At 40.5% G+C, this 17,107-nt stretch overlaps 1 long non-coding RNA gene across 5 annotated transcripts in view; it reads right to left on the bottom strand.

Moving 5' to 3' along the window:
- Nucleotides 1–6,254: 6,254 nt before the first annotated feature.
- LOC103164274 overlaps nucleotides 6,255–17,107 on the bottom strand; it is a 35,267-nt gene continuing 24,414 nt past the window's right edge. For 2 of the 5 annotated variants that reach the window (XR_004769926.1, XR_004769925.1), the window contains exon 4: nucleotides 9,322–9,786. This is a non-coding gene — a long non-coding RNA (uncharacterized LOC103164274). Of the gene's footprint in view, nucleotides 6,838–7,625; nucleotides 9,787–17,107 lie in introns of those variants that run through there. The other 3 variants (XR_004769923.1, XR_004769922.1, XR_003484836.2) reach the window with 3 other exon arrangements.

Genomic DNA, 17,107 nt, shown 5'->3' with positions numbered 1-17,107 from the left:
CAATAACAACAAAAGCCTACAGATCAACCTTCCTAATGAATATATATATGCAAAATACAAAACAAATTCAAGATTGTGTTAAGTCATACATTATGCTCAAGTTGGTTTCATTCCAAGAATTCAAAGTTAGCTCAGCATTCACACAGATCAACATAATATAATACATATTGTACTGTCAGTTTTTGTATGTCAACTTAACACAAGCTAGAGTCATCAGAGAGGAAGGAGCTTCAGTTGAGGAAATGCCTTCATGAGATCCAGCTATAAGACATTTTCTTAGTGATCAATGGGAGAAGGCCCAGACTATGGTGGGTGGTGCTATCCATGGGCTGATTGTCCTGGGTTCTATAAGAAAGCAGGTTGAGTAAGCCATGAGGAGCAACTCAGTTAGCAGCACCCCTCCATGGCCACTGCACCACCTCCTGCCTCCAGGATGCTGCCCTGTTTGAGTTCCTGGCTTGACTTCCTTCAATGTTAAACAGTGATACTGAAGTGTAAGCCAAATAAACCCTTCCCTCACCAACTTGCTTTTTGATCATGGCGTGTCCTTAAAGCAATAAAATCCCTAACTAGGACACATATTAATAGATTTAATGACAGAAATTGCCTAAAAAGACATTGGACAAATTTCAATGCACCTTCACAGTAATACACAATGGAATTTTATTCAATCACAAATGAAAAAGGAAACTTACAAGAAACTGGAAGGGACTATGAAGAAAGGGAATCCTGGCTCAGAAAGACAAATATCTATATTCTTTCTACTCCTTCATTCTAGACTATGCTGTTAAATATGTATATCTGTGTGTTAATAATTATGGGCAAAACCTAGAACACTAGAGAGGAGACCATGAAACTGGAGGGGGAAAAAGAGGCTTTATGGTCTACTGTCTGCCCCACAAAAGAACTAAGCAGAAAAGGGAATAATGAGGGCAAAGTTTAGAACTAAAAAAGGGAGACAGAGGGATGAGGTGGAGTGGAAAAGCAACCAAAATGGAGTATTATGAAGTGCCATGGGAAAACCTGTTAACTTTGTAAGCTTATTTTAAAAATAAAAACATTTTAAATAAAGAAAATAAAGAATAGGGATAAATTGCAGCCTTCAAGATCGGGTAAACACTAACTCAGTGAAAAAAACTATAAAAGTAGGAGGAAGTTGAGAGTGGAACGATGTAAAGTTGTATTTCTTGAATGTTTAGTTTACAATGCCTGCAAGATATTTCTTGTTAGACCCCTGGAAAACTCAGGTATCCAGGGTCCCAGGCCACCACCGAGGTCATTGAAAGGTTCAGGCATTATGCTGGTCATTGTAAAAAAAAAAAAAAAAAAAAAAAAAAAAACTGTCTGTTTTAAAATGGTAATACTTTCAGCCAAGTTGCTTCTAATGTAAATATGCTTCTAACATGTCTAATACTTATGTTTCCACAAACTCTAAGGATTCTTGTAAGTTCCAGGGAGCCGAATCAGATCCAAACAGGTCAGATTCACTCCAGGTAATATCCAACCTTTCCCCAGTCCCAATTTCCCTTCCCTCATCTTGGGACACCTCGGGAACCCCTCCCTCATCTTACAATCTTCCCCTCAAGTGACAGGACCTAAGAAAAAAATTTTGTCTAAACTTAACCTTGTCCTCTACTCTGCGAACATCTTGCCAGGTGTAAAAGGCACCAGAGTGGCCCGGACTACAATGAAACATCAATCAACCCCAGGACGTGGCAGCACCCCAACCCCCCAAAGACGGTCAACGCCCCAGGCCAGCAGGAAGCAGCCTTAAGACATCTTCGCCCCTACTTCCCTAACCTGCCACGCCCAATTCTCCAACTTTTATAATAAACAACAGCTGGGATTGTAAGAACAAAACACCTGGATGACCCTGACCCCGCCCCCTAACAACGGGGCACTCACTCACCCGCCATGCCTTGCAACCTCTGAGGGGCAAAGCCCCACTGCGCATATGCAACCTTTCCTTTAAAAGGTCCTGCCACCCACCCCTCGCTCTCTTCCTTTCGGCTCCTCTTGGGTTGGCTGACTACCCATCCCCCCTTTCCCCTCTTCTGGTAAATAAACTCCATGTGGGTTGTTTATCTGTTGTTCCTTTCTTTATATTAGCAGCTGCAGCTTAAACAAAAGAATAACAGTCACCCCAATCACCAGACAGATTCGAGAGCTTGCTGCAAACTGCATGAGGCTTTATTGTAATTTAATGAGCTAACCCCATGTTAGCTGGGGTCTTTCACCCACCCACCATGGCGGATGGCTCGCAAAAGACAAGACCTAGGGCCTCCCAAGAGATCTTGTAGGGCAGCATAAGGGGAGTGTCTAGGGGTACGCACAGGCTCACTATTGGTGTGCCTCCAGCCTTGGAGGGCTTGCCCTGTGTTGATTGGTCAACTGGTTGTTATGGCCCATAGGCCCTCCCAGGGTGGTTGCTATGCTTTGTGTGTCATTGCTGTGTGCTTGTCCGTAAAGTACACCCAGGGTCATAAAGCATAGTGCCACCAGCTAACTTCTGATTGGTTCCTTGTCACAAGACAGGCACCTAACCTCTAGTGACTAAGACAAGGTCATAGAGCATGTGTTACTGTCATGGCTGCCAAAATGGGGAGCTGGTCCCTTCATTCTAAATGTCCCGTAATTAGTTAGCAGAGAATGGCATGAATAAAAAGGACCAAGGAAGAATGTAGATGTGAATATTCATATATTCACATATGAGAGCCTTGAGGTGAAGACAGTGTTGAGCAGTGTCGAAGGCTGTTACTGGCATTTAGTAACATTCAAAAAGGGGAAGCACCTATGAAGGAACCAAAGAAGCAACATTAAATGTTTTCACAAAAATATGCTATGTTCAAAGGAAAGAATGAGTAGCTGTGTGAAATGTGGTAGAATGTGGAACAAGATGTGAGGGCTGACGGGAAAACAGTCATTGAGGGTCATGATTTGAAGTCATAAGGGGACTTTCATAAGAGTTGAAGGTCTGGCAAGTAGGTGGGATATAAACCAAACTGGTTTATGAATAAGGACATAGTCCAGTGCCACTGAAACTTTAGCGGTCCTAAAAATCCCTGGGATCTGGTGAAAATGTAGGGTGCAGGGAAGGGGCTGCAGATTCTGGATTGTTAACAACTCCTTGCTTTTGTTCTGTAAAACACAGCATTGCTATCAGAGTTGTAGACCGCAGTTGGCCCACATCAAAGTCATCTGAAGGACTTGCTAAGCTATCTTCACAGACCCCTGCATTCCAAGTGTCTGATTCAGTACATCCAGAGTGGGGTCTGGGGAGATGTAATTCTAAAAGGACTCCAAAGGATGCTGTCAATGAAAAGCCACACATGGCTGAAGACTTATTTAGATAACAGATCAAAGAGAAGCTGGGCCAGAACTAAGGAGATTACCAAAAGAGAGAAGGCATTTGTTGGTATTTCTACCTTGACTTGATTGTTGGCAATACCAGAGCCAGCATATTCACACTCTCATTGGGTGATAGGTAAATATCCACTGGAAGCTGGTCTGATATATATTCTCAAGTTTTCTCTCTCATACTTTCTACAGATTAGCCAGCATCATAGACATACTGGAAAACTTATTGAGCCAACCATCTGTATCTAGTTTCACAGTCTGTGAGTAAAATCAATATGTAATACAAAGGAATCAAAATAGCCTGGTATTTCTAGCCAGGATGACCTCCTTCAGCATAAAGGGATGTGTTCTTCTTAGAAACATTTAGCCTACTCCATTCGATAAAGTGTTTGTTTTCAAAGTCAAAATTATTGGATCACCTACTGATCACCAGACCTGACTAATTGTTCTGATTATGTTAGCACACAGTTCCAACTTCTCCAGCTGTAAGAGTTACTCTGCCTGTTAGTTTACTCAACAAAGAACTCCTGGAGCTGAGGAAAATGATAAACATCTGCCTATCACTCACCAGTAATTTAACCTGAATGGTTATTCAGCATAGCAGGCAGGGCTATCTGTGAGCCCTGGGGTAGAAGTCAGGTAAAGAAATGGGGTGTGGTATTCTGAAACAGTGAGGAAGTCCACAGCTCCTAGAACATATACATGAAATTGGTGCCTTCCTTATGTTGAATATACCCCATAATAGTAATAAGATTTATTGGAAGTTAGCACTATTATCATATATATGGATGAAACTGCTTTGGGAAGATGCCAAGTATTACCCTTAAACAAAAGCTTTCTTTTTTCCTTGGAATGAGACTACCCTGGCCAAAAAGCAGTATACAAACATAAAACAAGTATGTGCAATGTGATCCTTCCATCTTTCTTTCCTTCTCTACAGAAGAGGAACACAGATGTGATGTTTGTGTTTTTACATGCTAAGTGTGAAGGAACCCTCTATTTTCACCTTCTTCTGTAGGTTTTTGTCATCTTTAATGAACAAAGTAGTTATGTTTCAAAAATCACACAAAGAGTTCATGCCGCCACTCCTGTCAGACATCCATCTCCGAAGTTCCATGGAAAAAAGAATATTCCTGGGATGGACTTGGAAACTAAAAGATTTCTTGCTCACTGAGATACTGCCCAAATCAACAAGACAGTTGGCAGCCACCTTGCATCTTGTTCAAAGCCTACTATCTCTCCAGGCCTCCAACCTGTCCCCTCCAGCTTGCTCTCTGATCAGTGAGATTCTCTGTGTCTTTGTGTAAAGGTCACAGCGTCCTAACAGCTGCAAAACATATCGAAGGGGGATTAACTAGAGCTTGATTTCCTTCTACTCTGTGAAATACATGACTCAGAATGAGAATCTCAGATCAGTGTTGCAGACTGTCATCCTAGACACAAGGAAATTCAGACACCCCTGTAACCTTTCCTGGCTGTCAATCCTTGTCTCAAAGCTCTGAGAAGAATAGATAAACAATGGCAAAGTGCTCAACATTCCCAAATGGAAATATTCCATTTCAGCCATAATTCTAAAGACAACTACAAGGACCACAATCTATTGCATGACACAATTAGAGTACAACTGGAAACCATGTAGAAAGAAATGGAGACAGACCAGAAAATAGTAGGAGAGCTTACTACATTCGCTGATTAATAGAAAAAGCATGTAATATAAGCTGGTTCCCAGTCATTTGGGCAAGTTCATGAGCAAGGTTGGCTCTGTCATTTGATGTGTGGTGTAGACAGGAGGCATTTTGGAGCCTGAGAGTGTTTGTTGGTGCTTAAATAGAAACACAGATAACTAGCGCAAGCAAGAACTTCCTCCACAAAATAAAACTGCAAATAACCCAGCCCCCCGGCTGCCAAGCAAAGCTTATTTTAGAAAGATTAAGTAGGAACAGGCTGCCTGGCCAGTCCAGGAGAAATCGGAGGTGCTCTTCCCACACACCAGGCTCTCATTAGCTTGTCTACTCAGTTTCTCAACTGTGAACAGCTGCAAACAGACAATAGTGGGAAACTGTCAGAGAGAAGGGAAAAAGTGCTGGAAAAAGGCTAATTAAGCAAAGATGGAGGGAGATGATATCTTTATGAAGAAATGCAACTCTTGGACAGGAGAAAAGTTTTCATAATACAGAGTTCTGGAAGACAATGACTCAAGGAAAAGAATTCATAGTGAAATGTAAGATTGTAATCACAAAATTTCTCCAGTTTTTATTGAGCACTTTCTGAATACAATGCACTGTGCTAAAACCACATGGGGAGTAGGAACCTAGCCTGACAATTTCCACCCTTAGACAATTGGCGTTTAGTTCATGAGAACAAGCTACTTATACCAACTGCTGTGCAAAATCACAACTTGTAGCCACTTCAAAAAATGGAATGCATGAGGTTCAGAAAGAACGATTGCCTCACACAGCACATTTCTAGGGTACTTATAGGATGACAACCTGAGGTGATTTTTGGAAAGAGAGTGATGGAGGTTTAATGGTAGAACTTGAAAGATTGTCTGTTTTCACTTTCTATCCCCTAAAACCCATAAGCTCTAGAAACCACTCTTGAATGTATCAGCAGCTCATTCTTACCATCAACTCTGTGACACTTACTCAGCAGGGATTCGAGAGTCACTGTGTGGCATGACAATAACAGAATTACTATTGGATAGAAGTTTTGAAACAGCCAAACAAGCCATATAAAAGCCAAGTCAAAGCAAGAGATCTCAGGATCCTAGGACCTGAAGGGGAAAAATGTTGCTTATGGAAATGAGAGTATAAATGTGGAATTAAAACTCAGAGAACATTTAATGAGAAATGGAGAATGAAAACAATGAATGAACAGTTGAATGGTTATTAGAGACACGAAAAAATAGATAAATTTGATATGGTACAGAAAAATAGGAAATTGTACAAAGTTCAAATTTAGCCAGTGATTTAACCACTATCCAATATGGACTTCTAATTCATGAAAGCGGCACATAGACATAGGGGTGGGTCCTGCATATCCATCCACATTCATGCTTCTTTTATTACCATAGTTTTGTGTTGGGCCATGTGCAGCAAGTTTCTACAGATAAAATCTAAGTGAAAGGCATGTTCAGTTCACAGAAGACAGGAAGGGACTGCTATGAACACCATTTTCTCCCTGGACGAGACCAGTAGGTTCCTCCCCTGGGAGTGTCATCTTAGAGCCATTATTTTTCTGAGTGGGCCAGGGTGACTTGAGGAAAGGGAAGCCCAGCAACCATAGGCAATACTCTGATGTGCAGAGAACAAGACTCACTCTTGAAGACAAAGTCTCTTCTTCAAATCAGCTTTGGGGCATCTTCCCCCACATGGAAAGAAACTATGGTTCAGGGCTCCTGCACTGCCTCCACTTCATGTGAATGGGCATCCAAGAGTTTCAGGAGAAAAGTGCAGCACTGGAGCCAATAACAATTCCAGCCTGCCAAAGAAATCAAGCTTGTGATGAAAAATATCCTCTTTCAAACTTTTAAGAGTAGATCTGAAATGGGCCTTCTTAGCACACCCATGTGCATAAATTTTAATTGTTTGACATGAACTACCTCTGGGACTTCAGCTCAGGTTGTCATTCCCTTTGTTGCTTTTCATCTCCATGCTGAGTTTGCCTTCTAACACTCAGTGAGTGTGTCCAAGTAGGAGCCTGAAAAGGGGGCTGCCAGTGGGACAGAGATGCACAGACACCACTAATAAATCACTGATAGTTAAGATATAGATTGGATGATGGGCAGCAGATGGAAGGAGGTAAGTCAAATTGCTTTTCTCATATAGATTATTGGATTAACAAGGAAGCAGCAGACACGTGGTAAACTCGTGTAACAAATTACTATCATAAAAAAATGATCTTATCCTAGGATTGCAATACTACTCTGTTGGCTGTTAGCTCTCTGGAGATGTGCTTGACGTGGGGAATATCCTTCTGCTATGGATAAGACATAGAACACTCACAAAACCCCCAGCTAGCTCCTTTGCTACAGGACCTACACAAGGACATCTTAGTGAAATCTGGGGGATGGGGTACAGGCAACCACAGAGACAGAAAGTAACTAAGCAATGTAGCCAGATATTAACAGACACATGTCTACCCCAGTATTCTGGTAATAACATAGGTTGTAACCAACAATTCCCTGAGGCCCACATTTTTTACTTTGAAAAATTTCAAATACCCAAAATGTTGCAGCAGTAATAACACAAACATGTGCTACTACTTACTTGGATTCAGTTGTTTTTAATATTTTGTCAGGTACAGCTTCCTGTTTTCTCTGTCTTTGTGTTGAACTATTAAATGACAAACATCAGAATTGTTTGGCCCTAAATACTATGAAATAGACTTCAAGAGGATAGGGTCATTCTCTTCATTCTCTTACATTTAGTCACAGAATTTATCATTTTCAGAAAATTATAGTCCTGATATATATTGTTCTATGACATATTTTCCTAATTAATTTTCCAAATTCTCCAAATAATATCTTCTGATGACTTTTTTAAAAATCCAACACCAGTCAAGAATTCTGCATATTTATTTGCCTTGTCTTTGGAGTAACTTTTTAAAACGGTGTCTTAGTGTTTTGTTTCTTTTAAGAACACTTGTTTTTCAAACCACTTGTCACTTTGAATTTATTTCATCACTTCATTGTGACTATCATGTGATTAAACATTTTCAGCAAGACATTATGTCCTTCCTAGTATATCAGGAGGCATGTTTTATTGATTTGTCAAATGTAGCAATTGTAAACTTAATCATGTGGTTCGAGTGATGCTGCCTGATTCCTCTATTGCAGATATGGCACATACTTTCTCTAAAAAAAATAGTTTTGAAAATGGATAATTCAAAAGACTTGTTTTGTGCAGTGCTGATATTGAATTTGGGCCTCATGCATGCTAAGCAAGCACTGTACCACTGAGCTCCTCCCCAGCCAAAGACCAATATTTTGTTCAATGATTTTAGCATGCTTTGATGACTTGCTTGAATCAGTTATTGTAATTTTGATCCATAGGCCTAGAAAATTATAATTTCCCATTATTTCTGCTTTTATGATTCTCTGTAGACGTAGACTTATCTTTCTCCTCTCCATTCATCTCCAGCATTGTTGGTACCATTACAAGCATGCATTTTGAACAATGAATGGCTTGTAATTCATTCTCACAGTTGTTTGTTTTGACATCTCAAATTTAGCCTTTAGAAATCACTCTTTCAACCTAGCTTCTGGATATGTGGTTTTTGTTTGTTTTTAAACATATGTTTTTATGAATGTTTGAGCACATTTTTGCTTTTTGGTGCAACTTCTTGCTGAAGTGCACCTTGCTCTTCATCGTCACATACCAGTTTTTCATCAAGTCCTTGTTCCTTTGAATGGATTGTAGAACTCAGAAACCAGGGTAAGGATGACAAGGGCATTCCTTGCTACTGGGTATAATATCTTTCATGCCTTTCTTTATAACCAACAAGTAAATAAAGTTCTACTGAAATCATGAGTTCATACTGATACTTTCCATTAAAATCTAATATCATAGAGTTCTTTTCTTTCCCTCTTTCCACATTTGTTTCTCCTCCAATGGAAACTCTGTTCTCTAAAACACCCACATATCTGCCCATTTGTCCAGGTCTGTAAAACATAGAAAATGGCTTCAAATGATGTCACTACCAACAAAAGATTTTATCTTTAGAAAATACCCCTCCAGTGATGGCATACAGTTCCAAATTTTTTCTCAATTGGAATCTTTATGTTCTCACTATTAACTTGAATCTAAAGCTCAACTCAAACATTTCCACTTGTATTCAATTCTAGAAGTTTACACTTGCCAAATTTATATTCTTTTTAGAACATCAAATGTGGCGATATATTATTTATGGTTTATTAAAGCTTACCTGAGGATTCAGAAAGCAGAATCAGCCTCAAACTATAGAGACCAGTCAGTGGTGATACACATCTTTAATCCCAGCAGCCAGAATCTAGGAGGTGGGGCTACACAACTTTAGTCCTAGGATTCAGGATTAAGAGGTAGCCAGATCTTTTTGAGTACAAGGCCACCCAGATATACACAAGATTGATCCAGTTCTAAAGAGAAACAGTTCACACAATGATGATCTCAGCACCTGGGATCACATGTGTTTAATCCCAGCATTAGAGGGGTATAAAAAAATAGAATCAAGGTCTTCAGTAGTCAGTATCAAGCATTCATTATCCAGCCACATTGAGGATAAGAACATTGAAGTCTCAGGATTCTTCAGCCATGCTGGGGAGATGCTTCAGTCTGAGGTTTGATGGAGTCAGGATTGCCTTTCAGTCGGAGGCAGTGAGAGCTAGTGCCTGGATGCTCTGTTTTTCTGATCTTCAGCTTGAAGCTTGAACCCAAATATCAGTCTCTAGGTCTTTTAATTATTAAGCAACAATTAAAATATTAATATAGTTTAAGAGTCAGAATATTTAAAAAACTAAACAGAAAAAAAATACCCTCCCCTTCACTATTGTTTCTACTTTACATAGCTATATTCAATATTATACCAAAGTCTTTGGTTTCTGTGTTCCCTTTTGCAGGTATTTTAATATGTGTGTGTGTGCCTTTTATTTCTACTTTCCTACAGTTTCCAAAAGTTTATAGTATTTTCCTTTTTTACTTATCATATTTTAAATTTTTATTACATCGTCGGTGTTTTTATTTATTCTTTGAGAATGTCATACAATATATTTTGATTATTTTATTAATTTATTTGTGTGTGCGTGTGTGTGTGTGTGTGTGTGTGTGTGTGTGTGTGTGTGTTGTGTGGTGTGTGTGTGTGTGTGTGTGTGTGTGTGTGCACTTCATGTGTGTATGTATGACATGTGTGCATGCCATGGCCCATGTGTGGTAGTTATAGAACAACTTGTAGGAGTCAGTTTTCTCCTTCCACCATGTGAGTCCCAGTAATGGAACTCAAATCATCAGGATTGGCAGTAAGCATTTTACCTACTGAGCCATTTCACTGTCCCTCACTCATAATATTGCAACAATGGAAGCTACTTCGTAAATTCTCTGTCCTATTATATCTTTTTAAAGCTCTTAAATCATATTTCAACTGTAGGAAAATGAGATATTTGTACCAAAACAGAATTAAAACTACAAAAGAGAGATAGGTTTTGTTAACTTTGTAACTGACACCTTGATATATGTGCCAGTAGCTCAGTATATATAGTTCCATCTGTTACAAATTACTTTAATGCAAAATTACACATTGGAGCTCATTAGAAATTCTTATTTCAAGGCTCTACTCTGAATTTGCCATATTTTACTCTTTATGGGCAGAACTAAGGAATTTGCATTCTAGATTTTCCAGATGATTCCATGGATCTTCTGAAAGTCTTATAGTGTTAGGAGTGGACTAAAGGACTAGAAAAAAAATCATATGGGTAGTTTATTATGACAGTATATCTTATCCCGGCTGCCTGAAACTGCTTTTTCTCTGCAACATAGATTTGTTTTTCACTTAAATAATTTAATTAGCAGCCGGGCGTTGGTGGCGCACGCCTTTAATCCCAGCACTCAGGAGGCAGAGGCAGGCAGATCTCTGTGAGTTTGAGGCCAGCCTGGTGTCCAGAGCGAGTGCCAGGATAGGCTCCAAAGCTACACAGAGAAACCCTGTCTCGAAAAACAAACAAACAAAAAGAATTTAATTAGGATATATTTTATACAATAGTAGTTTTCATTATAATATTTTCATGTATGCACATACTGTATTTGATCATATTCATCCCTCTTGTCCCCTCTAATTTACACTAATCTCTTTTCTCTTCTCCATAAGTCCCCTTCTCTTTTCATGTCTTTTGTTTGTTGTAGTGTTCCACTGATTTTTAAATAGAGTTACTTACATAATCATGGGTGATGGGTTATTTATAGGAGCATAGGAAACTTATTAGTGGCCACTACAGTAAATTAAATGTCTCTTTCCCCCATCAACCATTAGCAGCCAGTAACTCCTCAGGAAGAACTGGCAAACCCTGAGCCTTTTCCCAGTCCATGATGGGAGTTTGCAGGTCCAGTCTTGTGCAGGTTTTATGCAGCTGTGAGCTCATGAGTAAAGTTTCCATGCCATCCCCAGAAGACAGAGTTCCATACCTCTTCCTCTATCTCTTACTCCTTCTGTCCCCTTTCTCATGGTGCTCCCTGAGCCTTGAAGGAGGTGCTTTGGCCAGTTATGAGTCTCTGTGTTAATCACTGCACACTACAAATGGAAGCTTCTCTGTACAAAGTTGACAGAATCACTAATCTATGGACAGAAACAGTTATTAGTATGCTAATTTGGTGGACATATTGTATACATTTAGCTAAACAATAGTAGTAGCTTCATCACTAGATCCTATGACTTTCTCAGTTTTTTTGACTTAAGTTCTGAGCCAGTATCTGCTGTTGGAGTAAGACAGGAAGAAAATTTTGGCACCTCTCTTTAGCCTTTAAGAATAGAAGAGCTAGACAGTGTGTTAGAACCACTCAGTAAGTTCTCCAAATCTTAGGTTAGACATGTTAAGGAACACTGTGATTTTCAAAGGCTGAGCTTCTAATGCTTGCTGTATTCCAGCCAATGGAACACCAGGCCATATCAAGAGAAAGAGGTAGGCAATATCTTGAAGGATCACAAAATCCTAACGTTTCACCTGCATGCATCTTCTCTACATCTCTCATGTTCTCCAAAAATATTAGGGCCCGAAGATACCCCAGGACTCAGGGCCTCATCTAAGATTAATTGTCTTATTCTTTGAAGTAATTTGTTCTTAGGAAGAAGGTAGGTAAAAGGAATTGTCAAGTTTATTTTGAAGAAATGAAAATATAACGGAAGAGAAAAGTGGTTTTGAGAGGATGCTGGCTGGTCCAGCATCTCAGCCATCAGGAGAGCCATTCACAACAGCATTTTGTAGGAAAAAATTTTCCCTTAATAACCCCACTTTAAATAGCCAGTGTTTATCAGGTTCTTGATATGAGCCAAGGAGTTTGCTATGTGCTTTACGACTTTAGCTCAGTTAATCTTTATGATTCTATGAAGCAGATACTTTTGCCATCTGTCTCCAGGAATGCATAAACTGCTACTTAAAGATATATCGTTTCATGCCTGATAATAAAACAAGGAGCAAGTCAATATTGCCCTAACCAGAACCAAGAACTTTAACCCCTACACAAGTAAACGGAGGCATCAAAAACATGGTCTTCCTGAGTCTAACCGAAGTGCTCAGTAACCCAGCCTGCTGATGGCCTCTCTAACAATGTCCACTTAACACTCAATAGGCTCTGTTCTTCACTTCCAGGGGCAGGGAGGGTGGGATTCACTAAACTTGATCGTGACCTCAGGCAAGCCACTCCTCTTTCTGTGGGAGCACTGTCTCTATCCTGCCAAAATAAAATGGACACACACACACATACACACACACACACACACACACACACACACACACACACACACACACGCACACGCACACGCACGCGCACGCGCACGCGCACGCGCACCAGGATCCCCTTCATTTGTGGGGTCATCTATAATCCAAAAGCAATACTCTAGTACCTGATTCACATTTTCTCACTGCGATTTTAAATGTCTTTGTTTTCTCCTTCTTTATTACTTTAATATTTCAATATGCCCCCTTTATCATCAGAGACATTAGAATACCAAAAGAACGTAATGCATTAACTCCAAGAGATGAGTCACTGGGAGGAATGGTTTCCAGGCCAAAGGTTCAGAGCTTATTAGAAAAAATGCTCTATCCTGATTACATCCCTTTTCCCATTCTAAGGATGACTGTGTTCAGGGGAATGTACTCTGAAATAAGGCTGAATAAAGTGGGAATCAGGCCCAGCTCTCTGAACAGGGTTGGCAGAAAGGAGGTGAGAAAATGGGGCCCACGAGCCAGCTGCCATTTATGGCAACAGTCCCTCCATGCACCAGAGCTTCAAGGGAGCCATAGAAACCATATGGGAGAGAAAACCCGGCAGAAGACAGATAGCATACAAAATTCCTCTCTGTGTGGGGGTATATCCCAGTAGTTAGGAGGTGAAGGGGTTTCCAAGAGCCTGTCTCTCAATGGGGGAGCAGGAACTCCCTGCACCCCACCAGCTATCTAGACATCACTACTCCCCTTGCCCTAACTTAACCTCTCCAGGTTGAGGGAGTCCTCAGTAAATAGTGTATTGGTTAGTCAAGACCCATGTTTCTGCCCCTGCTAATTAATTATAAGCTGCATGATGACAGAATAAATAGTATCTTGTTGTCATTTACATAGGTCTGCTATAAAACATCCACTAACTGTGCACTGAATTAAATAAAGCCAAGTGTCCAAGCTGGAGAAACTCAATATGTGTTCTAAGCAAAGTGGGTCAATATATAACCATAATTCTTTTTAATGTTACTTGCAATTCATTAAACCATCCAACAAATATTTTCTATGCACCAGAAACTCTATTGATAGGAAGGGATACAATGATAGCAAGGTACTAAGTTTTGTTCACATGAAGTTGATTTCATAGTGAGAAAAGACAAGAGGTAAACATGTAAACAAGTAGGTCAGAATCCTAATTGCAGTAATTATTATGGATAAAGTAGCACAGATTAATTGTAATGGTTAAGATATGGCAGAAGGAAACCTAGGCAGGAAAGATCTCTGAACAGGTGAAAGGTTAAGTAACTCTGAACATAACACACATGACCTCCGAATGGAGAAGGCTCAGTAACACCTGGAAATTATCACTGAATTCATCAACTGTTGTGGGATAATTCTTTTGTATAATGTGAATGTGTATTACAATCACTGATTGATAATAAACCTGATTAGGCCAATAGCAAGGCAAAATGAGGCTAGGCTGGAAAAGCAAACTGAACATACCGAGAGGAAGAGGGCACAGTTGGGAGACTGATGCAAGCAGGCACTGGGGAAGCAAGATGCTAGAGGACCAGTAAAGCCACAAGCCATGTAGCAAAATATAGATTAATAGAAATGGGTTCATTTAAATTGTATGAGCTAGTTAGTAATAAGCCTGAGCATTCTGCAATTAATGTAAGTTTCTGTGTGTTTCTTTGTGACCAGGTGGTTGGGACAAAAGAAAAGCTCCCCCTCCATTTACAACTACTTCTAATGATAGTTAGATAGTAATGCATGCACTTCTATGGTACTTCTATTGTACAGTAGTATATTATTTTTAAAAAGGGATATTGGAAGTTGGGAAGATAACCCAGTGGAGAAAGTGCATGCTGCACAAGTTTGAGGACTGGAATTCAAATTCCAGCATCCACAAAAGAGCCAGTCAGCAAAGGCACACTTATGTCATACTTTTGTCTTTTTTTTTTTTTTATGTACCAATTAGTATCTTCATGAATAAGTTTCTTTTCTCCACTTGTAAGACCCCCCAGAAAGCTCAGGCTTCCGGGATCTCAGCCCAGGACAGTGGTCACCCCAATCACCAGGCGCATTTGAAAGCTTGATGCAAACTGCACGAGGCTTTATTGTTGTTTAACGAGCTAACCCCATATTAGCTCAGGTCTTTCATCCATCCACCATGGTGGATGGCTACAAAAGACAGCTCGAACCAGCTGCATAGAGATCTTGTAGGGCAGCATAAGGGGAGTGTCTAGGGGTACACACAGGTTCATGATTGGTGTGCCTCCAGGCTTGGAGGGCTTGCACTGTGTTGATTGGCCAACTGGTTGTTATGACCCATAGGCCCTCCCAGGGCAGTTGCTATGCTCTGTGTGTCATTGCTGTGCACTTGTCCATAAAGCACACCCAGAGCCGTAAAGCATAGCGCCACCAGCTAACTTCTGATTGGTTCCTTGCCACAAGGCAGGCATCTGACTTTCTAGTGACTAGGACAAGGTCATGGCAAGTATGTGTTACTGTCATGGCTGCCGAAATGGGGAGATGGTCCCCTCACACTCTCTCAAAATGGTTGTATCTAATTCTATACCAACATGAGAGAATAAATGTGATACCCAGTAACATTTTAATTAGCAATTTCTTTGTTAGAAGTCAGTTAAGAATTATCTCATACCTCTGTTTGTATTTATATGTGGGATGTTGTTTATGTTCAATTCCCTTTCTACAGGTCATTGGTCCTTTCCTTCCTGATTCAATACATCTTACAAAGGAAATCAACTCTCTTCAGCAAAAGGTGCCAATATGTGTCTCCTTTCATGGTTTTTTTTTTTTTTTAAGTATTTGATGCAACTTCCCACTCAGTAGTTTTAATTTACAGGTAGTCAAACATCCTTCTTTCCAACAGAGCCAGTAGGTTTTTGTTTATATTATTAAAGTCATCTTGCCTCTAATAATATTTTAGAAATAAGTCCTTATTCTAATACCTTTTGAGATTTGGATTTCATTTGCAATTTATTTTGTTTTAAATATCAAAAAGAGTTTCAAATTGGGGGAGTAGGAGAGGAAGAGGGAGAGACAGGTGGTTTGAACAAGAATGATTCCCATACACTCATATATTTGAATTCTTAGTCACCAGGGAGTGGCACTATTTGAGAAGGATTAGAAGGATTAGTGGTGTGGCTTTGTGGGAAGAAGTGTGTCACTGAGGGTGAGCTGTGAGGTTTCAAAATCCCATGGCAAACCCAGGAGTCTCTCTCTCTCTCTCTCTCTCTCTCTCTCTCTCTCTCTCTCTCTCTCTCTCTCTCTCTCATTCATGTATATATCAGGATTTAGCTCTCAGCTTCTGCTCTAGTGGCCTGCCAGTTGACATGCTCCCAGCCATGATAATAATGGACTAACTCTCTGAAACTGTAAGCCAGCCCCTAATTAAATGTTTTCTCTTCTAAGAGTTGCCTTGGGCTAGGGAGATTTCCAGAGATCTACAAGGATGACAGAAACTGACAATCCAGGCAATAGTGGAGAGGATAACCTAAATGCCCTTCCCCTAAAATGTGTTGATGACTACTTTTTATGCCATCCTAGAGCCCTCATCCAGTGGCTGATAGAAGCAGAGGCAGACATCCACAGATATACACTGTACTGAACTCTGGAACTTACAGAGAGGGAGGAATGAAGATCGAAGGGGTCGGTACCAGGCTGGTGAAACCCACAGAAACAGCTGGCCTGAACAAGGGGGAGCACATCAACCTCAGATGCTGTCTGTGAGGCCAGTACAGGACTGATCCAGACCCTGGAACATGGATGTCAATGATGAGGTCTCTGCACTCCAGGGGGCCCCTGGTAGTGGATTAGTTATTTTTCCCTGGTGTAAGAAGGGACTTTGAGAGCTCATCCCATGTGAAGGGATGCACTCTGGCTCTGGACACATGGGGGAGGGCCTAGGACCAGCACAGGATGATGTGGTGGACTTTGCAGCCCCCCTTGAGGGCCCTACCCTACCTGGGGAGTGGAGGGTGGATGGGGTGGGGGGTAGGTTGGGGTGGGGGAGGAGGGGTGAGGGTGAGGGGAGGGAAAGGGAAAAGGGATTGACATGTGAAACAAGCTTGTTCTTAATTTGAACTAATAAAAAAAAATAAAAAAAAAAGAGTTGCCTTGGTCACTGTATCTCTTTACAGCAATAGAACAATGACCGAGAGAGAGAAAGAGAGAGAGAGAGAGAGAGAGAGAGAGAGAGAGAGAGAGAGAGAGAGAGAGAACATGTTGGTCAGAAAGACACATGACAAGTCAGTTCAACTTGAGGGAGTTCTTTCTCTTGTTTTACCATGTGGACTTTGGATATCAAATTTAGGTTGTCAGCCTTGG

The sequence above is a fragment of the Cricetulus griseus genome, chromosome 4, assembly GCF_003668045.3.
Source record: "Cricetulus griseus strain 17A/GY chromosome 4, alternate assembly CriGri-PICRH-1.0, whole genome shotgun sequence".
Lineage (NCBI taxonomy): Eukaryota > Metazoa > Chordata > Mammalia > Rodentia > Cricetidae > Cricetulus > Cricetulus griseus.
This window is presented reverse-complemented; position numbering and strand designations above follow the sequence as displayed.